The 10,771-nt window shown below is 40.2% G+C and overlaps 1 long non-coding RNA gene across 1 annotated transcript; it reads right to left on the bottom strand.

The window, feature by feature from the left end:
- Positions 1-390: 390 nt before the first annotated feature.
- LOC135257945 (uncharacterized) lies at positions 391-2,743 on the bottom strand. The gene is made up of 3 exons (XR_010330813.1): positions 2,522-2,743; positions 1,327-1,383; positions 391-1,187 (listed from the first exon to the last, which is right to left on the bottom strand). It is a non-coding gene; the product is annotated as an uncharacterized LOC135257945 (long non-coding RNA).
- Positions 2,744-10,771: the final 8,028 nt, after the last annotated feature.

Below are 10,771 nucleotides of genomic sequence, written 5' to 3'. Positions count from 1 at the left end.
GCTACATACATATCAATTTCTTTCCGGCTGGCAGTTCTCTTTATAAATGGTTCTCATCTGGCCAGGGTTCTAATGACCAGTAAATCCTTTTCAGAGGGACCTGGTGGTGTCTGTCCTGTGCCACAACTCCAATTTGTCATCTGCGGGACTGCCATTACAGTGTAAACTAATCTTTGTGTTCAGCAAATCATGTAATGCAGTAAATATTGTGGTTCAGTAAATATTCAATGTGCAGTGGAGTTCAGGACAACAGGTTCTAATTACCATTCACCTACCAGTGTTTTAAAGCTTAATTATCTTTCTTTATATGTTCCCATGGAACAGAGAGAAGTCACGACAGAGCCTCCAGAGATAAGGAAGCCAGCCTTCACCCGTCTGTGTGTAAATAGGCTGAACGCTGCTGGCATGTCGCATTATCCTGCGAGCAAACAAACACGACTCAACAAACAAACATTCTGATAAACCTCGCAGAGAGGACAGGAGACAAAAAGATGAGACAGAGAAGGAGAGGGAGAGAAAAAACATTTTTTTAGATTTATTTTTGTTGTTGCTCTGACTGCTTTGTTTTCTGTGTACTTTCAGCAGATAAGAGATGAGCAGGTAGTAGGAGAAGGAAAGAGAAGGCGTCATTATTTTATTATTTTTTACCTTTCTTTGGAAAGAAAAAGCCCTCTCACCTGATCATGACAGTCACCCTGTTACCCATTTGACAGTTTCTGTCACCAATTAGCAGCCAAATGAACCTCCACCCCAAAACGCAGAGACCGAGCTGTCTACTTATCCATTATTCTGAAAGTGTACGCTGTGGTTTTTATCCTCTTCTTTTTGGAGATACGCGAGACTGCCGGCGTCGGCTCAGCTCAGATCCGTGGCTCAGGGGCGCCCTGAGCAGCCCTGACGGGTGGGATTAAATCATCGGCATTTCTTGTCACGGCGTCTCCCGGGCTGACGTTCCGCCCCTCTCTCCCGGAATTTACAGGCTTGCCAAAAAAAAAAAGAGCCAGCCGAGCCGGCCGCCACGGCGCCGGGGGGGCTCCCCGTGACGACGGTGAAAATGAAAATGCGCTGTGCCACGCGCAGTTTGTTATCATTCAATCTGCTCCAGACGGTCATTATCCACCCATTACTTCCCTTGATTTACAAGTGCTGGCAGGGGGAGGCGGTTTCTGCTGCGCTCTGTGGATTCTCTGCAGGCACAGGGGAATCATATTCCAATTTGCATTTACATGATCCGACTGTGTAGCTTATTACATCCGGGCATTCACTTTCCACTTAAGAGATGTTTGATTATGCCGTGATAGTGTAGGAGGAAACCGCAGTCAGTACCTGAATGGCGCTACCTGGCGCTTTCTTTGATGACAGCCCGGTCCCAGGATGAAGAGGCTGAGAAACATGGTCAAAAATGGAGATTAGAGAAACAACTGGGGAGAGAAAACTCAAAGAACAATAATAAATCTCTGTTTGCTGCCCGGACCAATGGAGGACAACGGAAGTAATGAGAGCATTTTGGACTAAACAGTCGGCTAAAATCCCTTCGTTTTGTGTGCCGCCAAAATTAGAGCTCGGGATATCAGCATCCGGATGCTGACAGAGTAGATGTTGCGCACTTTATCCACGGCTTCCCCCAAGTCATTGTCCCACAATGCATCGGGCACGGACGCCCCTCTACGCCAACACAAGACAACCGTAATTAAACATTATTGCCTGACTTGGAATTTCATTAACCGTTTTCACTTCATTAAGCCCTTCCGGGCCAGTAAGTGAGGGGAGGGCGAGTCGAGGCTCAGCACCGGGGCCGTCTCCATTCGCGTTTCGTCGAACGGCAAAATAATTACAGCGGCCCCGCGAAATGCAGGCTGCTTAATTCAGCCACTGCAGGGGTGTTCAGAAGGTCACGTTAAATTGTGCTTCCATATGAGAGCCCAGAAATCTAGCATGACTTCTCTATAGATGCATATTGAGAATGAATATCCTGCTTGGAAAAAGATGGTGTTAACATTCAAATATATTGGCAGGTGGTTAGTGTGCAATTATCTAATGCTTTTCAAGCATAATGAACAGGATACTATATTGATGGGTCTTTCATGGTCCTTCGGCAATTATATGCAATCTCTTCATATGATATATCTCAGGATTTAAATTAATCACAATACTGTGGTGGTAAACACTTTCAAGGAATCACAGCTATGAAAATTTAGTTTTTCGGGAATGCCTGACAGCTTTACGCTTACAACACAGCCTACACTAAGTCCTGACATCGATACTGTCAAGATAAGTTTATTGGGCCTCATGATCTGAAAACAGCAACAAATCAGGACAATGGATTATTGTACTATGAATGCTGTGCCTCAGTTGTGAGGGTTAGAGTCTCACTCTGTTGTAACACCATACTACAGGAACTGTCCCTGTTGACTGTGGATGAATCTGGTCATTGAGAAAAATACAGTCACGGTCAATGTTCCTTCAACAGTAGCACTCATTTAATGCAATCATAAAATCAATAGGTTAGATGCATCCTCACCTTTCCTCTCAATAACGCCAATCTTCAAGTCTCAACCTGCAGTACCACTTCACATTTAAGCACTCTACTGTTCAAAGAACAAATAAACACAAATCTCTCCAGCTTTTTTCCTGTGTTAACAAACTAAAGGGGATTAACAGTTCACACCCAGAGTCATACCTACCTTAACCTTGATTTGAAAGAGTATCAGGGACTAGAGCAGAGTTCCAAGTTCAACAGTGACCAACCCCCATCCCTTCAGGTACTGAAGAAGCAGCCATTAGCTAGCATTCCCAACTTGAAAAACTGAATACGCTGCTTTCACGGAAACTATAGCTTTGTTTATATGAAACATAACACTGTAGGTTATTTTATTCCACATAAACATTAAATTAAATTAATTTTTTTATCATAATCTTTTAAAATTTGAATACATATTCAAAACATTCATTTGTGTATTATTGCCTTCACTCTTCGATTCATGTTATGTTTTGTGTCCATAATTACGCATAAAATGACCAAATGCAATGCTGATTAATTAAATTCAAATAAAATACCAATGCCAGATAAATTATTTGCTCTTAGAATGAAAGATTAAGATGAAGGGATTAAAATAAAATTATAGTATGTGTACAAGAAATTGTATTATTCCTCCACCAGAACACAAACCCATGGAGCCCAGTAAGTGTCTCAATAATTTCCCTTTCACATCTCTTCTTCTCTGAACAGCCATGGTGATCCTCACAAAGAGAGGAAACAACACTTGCTGTTACAACATACTGTACAGAGAAAAATATACCGGACCCGTAAAAATCAATAAAATATTTCTCCCTGGTGTTCGGTATTTAAAAATGGACCCCTGGAGTCTGCTTTGTCTTTGACCGGAGGCACTATTATACTCTGGCTGTCACAGAGTATCCCCACAAGTCATAACATCCAGGCAGCCAGGGTCCTTGGCAGGAGAAAAAAGTGGAGCCTGCTCCTATCCAGGCCGGAGCAGGGACGACCGGAGCACACTGGCTATGGATCTGAGGAATGGGAAATGTGAGAGTGCTTGTGACCGGTGACCCATTGCTATATGTGTCCAAGCTGGGCTGGTTTGCTTGGTTGGCAGAGACTAATCATCTAATTATCCTATGTGCAAGCATGAAAGTGTATGATTAGGAAAACAAGCTATTCTGCATATATGGACTTGAACATTTGTCTTCTTTGTGTCACGCCTGCTCTTGAACAACCCCAATAATCTCTGCGTTGATTGTATTTTGCTATTCCATGCGTGAATCACCGTGTGAAATAATACCTAGTGTTGGTTCTGTAATTCAATACGGCTAATTTCCACCTATAAGCCCTGGACTGATCTGTTAACACAACACAGGTTTTGTGTGCCTACTTAATCAGTAGGCGTAGTCCCCAATTCCCTCTCTCCAGCTGTATACAAATTTGTACACAACTCTGTAAACAAATGCACATTCTACTCTGAAGAAATACAAACCTGTCACTGCACTCCCTGGAATACCCCGACAAACAGAACAGTTCTTTTAACTGTTTCCTGTGATTACAGGCAGCCCGATGGCGGTTGGCGCCCTCGTCTGTAGCCTCCCCAAATCACGCCGCCAAACTGCAGGCCCGCGGCCCCGCACCATCAGCACCTGGGATTAATTACCTCGCCGTGCGCTCAGCCCCGAACACAACGGGGACCAAATAAAAACAGGGTACGAGCCAATTCCGCGAGAGAGCCGCTCAGGAAGTGGAGGTGGCATATCACACGTCTTCCGACGCCCCCCAAACAAATCCACATCATTCTGCTTTCCAAGCCACCCCGGGGTGTGTGAAAATAAAGCAGGGAGAGAGCCACCAGGCAGAAGGCAGCAGACTGTAAAGAAGCAGCAGCATCTGTTTAACTGCTACGCAGATTAAAACGAGTCAAGAGCATATGCGCAGTTATCGAGTCAGGTCTCGTTAAAATGCACACGGTTACATCCACTTCAGGTGCTGACCCAGCATGGAATGGCCACAACAGCCATGAATTTGAATTATGGGTGGTCCTCTTAAGTTCATAAGAGATCACCAGCAGCACATCAAGCACTCGCTTCAGCTGTTATAAAAAAAAGTTAAAATTTGTATGATTGGCAGAAGTGTTTTATTTTTTTCTTTCGAAGACTGTTGCTCTTTTGACACATGTTGAAGCGCACGTTTTCACAAAAGACGAAGAGCAATGTTACAATTAATTAGCAGAAATGAGGAAGGAATTAGCTTTGGGGGAATTAGTCACGGTAAGTTCACCCCAGATAAAACACAATGCTCTCACCAAATTACAGTAGCAGAGCGACAACATCGCATGCTGTTGATGTTGCTGTCATTCAAAGCTGTTATGTCTACTTGGGGCTGTTTCCAATCACTTATTTAACCTCCTTGCATCCTTTCCTTGCATCCTAAGCTCCACCCAACAGAGGATGCAAGGAAGGGACGCAAGGAAAGGACACAAGTATGGAGAAATCAAGGAAACAGGTATCAGGCAAAAGGAACATCCTTGGCCTAAGGCAACATGTATGGGAGTGGAATGGAGACAAGAGAAGTACTTAACAGCACAGACTGCACCTCAGGTCATGTCCACAGTGGAATCCAACGTGCATTTTTATAAAATGGCCAAATGAAAGCATATTTTAAAGAGCTATCTGACAATAAGCCTTGCAAGTACATTAGGAAATAATCAAACCAATAATATCCAATATCTGTAGTGTTTCTGTTAGTGTGTTAAGTTCAGTGTTGATTGCCTCATAAAAATGAGAAATATTAGCAAAACATATACCCATTTTTTATCAGTTTATTTGTGATTTTACTGTGCCTGACCACACTTTGTGGCACACAGATTACAAGTGGCCTATTCCTTATATCCTTATCACCAATAGTCACACTTCAGAATGTGTCGTCGCCTTCAGCAGAAATATTGCAAACCCCTGCAAAAATAGTGATGCTTAATGAAAATGCTCACCCAGTGGGAAGACATTCTAGCAGGACCGCTTGCTGGAGGTGAGGAAAATATTATTAACTCGGTTTTCTCGAACGTTAACTTTTATAGCCTTTTCATCTGAAGGGCTCTGCACACAGATGTTGGAGTCAGCACTGGTTATTTCTTTATTTATGTGACATATAAGCATTATTGTGTTCAAAAATATAAAAACATTTACATACATTTTAAGAAATTATTACTTTGTCATATGTGCTACCTCTGAAATATGTATCTGAATGCAGTTATATAAAACTGAATTCAAATTTTTGGCGTATACTATGAATTTCAACGAGGCTTAAGCTTGGCTTAATTCTCAGAATGGTTGAACAAAATAAATATATGTGTATATCTTTTATGGGTAGTTATAATTAGACAAGCTACTGATTGCTACTGCTGCTAGTTAGATAATTCATATTTAATTTAAGGATAGATATTAAGGATAGATAACACTCAGCATTAACTGAAACCATAAAATAACACACCTACAATAACTACACAAAGATGACACAATTTAAAGAGTATGACGGGCTCCATGAACGATGAGCCCATTTGACTGTTTACAGTGGATATGTGAGTATTGTAAACACATATCAAAAACACATTTTTGTAGCTATTCAGAGCAGACACAAAAGAGGCTCTCATGAAAAACTTTGTGAAATTACGGTCCACAGAGACAGGCCTTTTTACGACCCAAACAAAATGGCTGTCAGGCAAGGCTGTGTAACATATGGAAAAGCAATGAGCTCAGCCAATTATACCACAAAAATGTGAACCTTTTTTACGGCAAGTTATATATCACAAGGTTGTTGATCATTAAGGGCATGATTACCACAAGAGTCTAGAAGTGTGGCACATTTATTGAGGCAGCAGATGGGAACATCGGCCTTCCTTGCATTTACTTTGAAATTGCCCATCGGACAGCAGTATAAACATGATGTACTGATTAGGTGCTGTGACCGCACTGCAGAACAGCAAAATGTCCTATATGCACAGAAAGCGGTATCGCATTCCCAGTGTCACCAGCGACTGATGTAGCAGTGTTTTCAACTTCTTGGCTTAAGGGTGCAGTGCAAACAGAAGAAGCTTCCTTCTTCCAGTTCAGTGATGGGGTTGATGAGGTTTAAATAAAGCAGACACGGGATAAAATGAATCCCACTGAAGAGCGGGCAATGTGAGTTTGCGAGTTCAAAAAAGCATGATGCAGACAGAAAGAGGAGATTAGCTAAATTCTCTAATCTTCAAACAAATCTCACATCGACACAGACAAAATTTGGTAATGAGCAATTCAATGAAGCATGCCGGAGGAAGAATGGTCTGAAATTGTTGTTTTATTAAGCTGGTTCCAAAGGACAGGCTGTTCAAAATGCAAACAAAGAAACTTCCTGAAGCAACTCACAATAGAATTTCTTAAATTATTCTGTTGGTGGCCATCCATCCTATAAAAATTAATTGAGGGTCTCAAAATATTTCCAGCAGGACAGGTCAATTATTTTATTCTTCGGTTGACTCAAAACTAATTCCAAACATAGCGTTATCATCAATATATGAAGTAGCTATTTTAATATTTCTGTTACTTAACTTCAACAGCATAATCTAGTCTGAAAGGAGTGCCTTGTTGCCTCGACAGGTTTTGTAATATGTTTTTAAATGTCAAATCAAGATTGCTACAAAAGACAAATGGTAAGAGCAGTTGAATTCACAGGGTGTCTGCAGTTCACAGAAAGTAGGATGGATATCACAGATACCTGTGGGTGACTGGGTATCATTGTTTAAATTAGTAATTTGAGGGTACAGTTTTTTATTTTGGGAAACTAATGTATAATTTAATGCCACAAACGAGAGATTTACTTTTTACCATATTCACTTAGAGGTTCTGTACTCTCACCATGTATTGGATATACAGCAAGTAGATATTGTGCAAGCATACACAAGAGGTCTTAGCAGTATAGCTGTATAATTTAAGTAGATAAGAAAGGAATGATAAAACAAGGAAACACAATTGCCCTAGTGATTTAAACAGCAACATTTTATGATCCTGGCATACTATGCAAATGTTGCGAAGTGGTTTCATTGTGAGATAATTATATAGATGATGTATGCAGAAAAGTCAGGGGCAAAAACAATAGTTACCAGTTTCATTTTTTCAAGGTGCATAAAAAGTGTTATTATGCACAATATCTCATTGCCCCTGCAAAAAAATGTTATTTATTTAAACTTTTTCTGCCCTTCAAAAAATACACCAAATATATTTTTATCTTTTGAAACTTTGTCGCAGAGATTATATCCCAGAGAAGTGAGAGCATATGGAGTGTATTTTTAAAAGGCGTGTTACTTTGGCTGTTGAGTTTTCCTGTATCCTACACCCTGGCTGCCTTAACTAGATAATTATTCAGGCTACTTTCTGTTCTTTTTAATTTTAGCCTGACACTTTTTTCAACTCCATTACACAGCAATGTTGCAATTAAATGAGGTAAAGAACAGACAATCATAAATAGTGCCAAACAGCACAGGATTTCCCATGTTGAAGTTGCAGCAGAAAGGCAGAACAGACAATTTAAAAACAATTCCTTTGGCATTCACCTTTCTTAGTCCTAAAACAAGAAATAATATACACTATGAATGCTATTTACAGTCCATTAAATTTTCCTTTTCATGTAAATGTCCCAGGCACAAGGGGCACTTCTGCATACGGAAAAATATTGCATTCTGTAAAACACAGTATGTTAATGTTAAACTAGAAGAACACAGATTTCTATCTAAAACGCATGGTTTACATCCACAGTAATGAGAAAATCCCATTTTATCCTAGATTTTTTTAGGGTTTTTTTGTAATTGACAACAACATAATTTCCAAACTGAAGGTAGTAGACCCATAACACAAGAAGCCCAATATATTGTAACAATTGCAAAAAATGTTCAGCTTTGAGTCCAATCTTTTGGTGGAGCTACACAATGTTTTATATGCAAGCGAGATCCTGTCTGGCTTGTTCCTGGTTTTTTATTCAGTGATTCTATTCATACACAAATCCTTTCATTTTGAGACTCACCCCTGCTCTATTTCACGCAGTCAAAATGAGGACAGCACAGCCTAGAGGGATATGGGGCAGCTGCTTGCTGACCAGTTCTCTCACACCTAACTTTATTTCCACAGGCATTGTTTAGCGAGTAATTAATAGGAAATAATGGCACTGCCAGAGGTCTCACACAAGCCTCAAGCGTGTCACATCCTAACAAGGACTTTTCACAACATTATTTTTATCACTTTAAATGACACATAATGGGTTGTGCTATTAGAATTGACATCCCTGGCTGATTTCAGCAAGCACAAAGCAGACCACTGCCACATATTTAACCCAGAATAAAGAAACCTTACTTGTCACCTACTACAGTCACTGCACTTGCTATTTCCGCAAATACAGGTATTATGTAAGGTCTCCTATATCCATTCAGAAAAAAAAGGATAATGTGAGAACAAATGGTCAAATGCTGGTTTAACTAGTTCTGATTGATTTCCAGTAAAATCTGGGACAATCTTAATGTTTGTATAATGATTAGACCAGATAAAGGATACGATATTTTCTTACACACATAAAAACTCATTTTCCATTACAGTCTATCAAAAGATGGCAATTGTCAACAGGGGTTAAATACAGACTATATAAAATCACAACAATTAGCCATTCTTGTTAGGTTTTGAAGTACAAAAACTAGTAAAATCCACCGTGTTTGTTAGCATAACACTTCGACATAATTAGCCAAGACAGTTATTAAGATTCTGGGCCAAGTGATGTCTTTATTTAATCCTGGCATAATGGTCTATAAGTCACTAATTAAAATGCATTCACGGTCCCGCCACCCGCCTACAGGGCATTCTGTGATTACGACCTGTCAGCTGCTGAACTGAACGGAACCAGTCGACCGTGTTGCGCAACATGACATGGCATTGTTAAGACTTGTCAACACATTAACCTGACTGAACCAGTGTCACCGCGATCAGGAGCTCTGCATTTCCGCATGGGAAAGAAAGGAGCCTGCCATTTTCTAATCATAGATTGATACATGAACAGTTTCCGCAGGCTGCAAGCTTTCTTCCCCGAGCATCAGCAATGCAATATATTGTATTACTTTAAAAAGTACAAAATTCACAACTCAAGCTGCGGGTCAGACCTTCGGTGAACAATATTTTGAAGGTTGTGATGATATTTAAATAAACACAACAGTGATTATTCGAAGTAATGCAGTGGAATACACATGTAAACTTGCTCTTCTTTAATCATTTAACCATTAAGAACTTAATTTAAAATGATAAACATGGCATTACATTTTTTAAAATCTGCTCTATTAGTTTTTATACATGCAATACATTCTTAGTTTTTTGCTCATTATTTTCATCTATATCTCATCGCCTACATATTCCTGAGGGATATTTCAAAGCTTTAAGTTGTTGTATTTGCTTATGGTGCAGGGAAGTGAAACAAAGCATGCATAATGCAGTATGACAAGAGCTGATGTATATTTTTACAAGATAGTAAATGGTATTTCTGAAGAGGCTCTGATTTGTGTGTCAAAAGCTATTGAATTACAATTCTTCAGTGACATTCACAAAAGAAGAGTCTCGAGCTGGCTAGGACAATCTTTCCATACCTTTCAAGTAACGCATGGCTGGGCACAAACATTCCTATATGATTCATTACAGAGGCATACAGGGGTGCATTTTGTGATTTCCTCTTCAACATTTGTAGACATGCTGCAGTACAGTAAGCCTTTTAATTATCACAACAATCAGCATCCTACGTTTTCCAGTCTAATTTGCATGGATTATTGCCTTTCAAACTTTAAAAGCCCAACTCAGGTTAGAGGACAGCAGTCTCAATGAATGCATTAGGATATGCTGGACTTTCAGGATGTCCAGACATATAGAAGCATGCACACACGCATGCACAATAATGGGGAATAAAGGTAGAGACAGAGTAAGGACCCACATACAGGAAAAGAGGGGGAAGACTCCAGCTAATAGCCATATTCGTTTCCTCCGGTAGGTGAATAACTTAACAAATGAAGGGACAGAGGAAAAGAAGATCTCCCCCCACTAAGCATGCTGTCATCAATGTGGTCGTTCCCTCTCACAGTCCAATCCTGTTCCAATCTCACCGGTGGATGTCCACACATTTCCTCTTGGTCAGCAGCAACAAACTTGCAAGTATGATGAGTACTGCGAGCTGATAGGCCGAAGACACCGTCCAATCGTATAACGAAAACCT

The sequence above is a fragment of the Anguilla rostrata genome, chromosome 6, assembly GCF_018555375.3.
Source record: "Anguilla rostrata isolate EN2019 chromosome 6, ASM1855537v3, whole genome shotgun sequence".
Lineage (NCBI taxonomy): Eukaryota > Metazoa > Chordata > Actinopteri > Anguilliformes > Anguillidae > Anguilla > Anguilla rostrata.
Note: the sequence above shows the minus strand (reverse complement) of the source record. Positions and strands in the feature narration are given on the sequence as shown.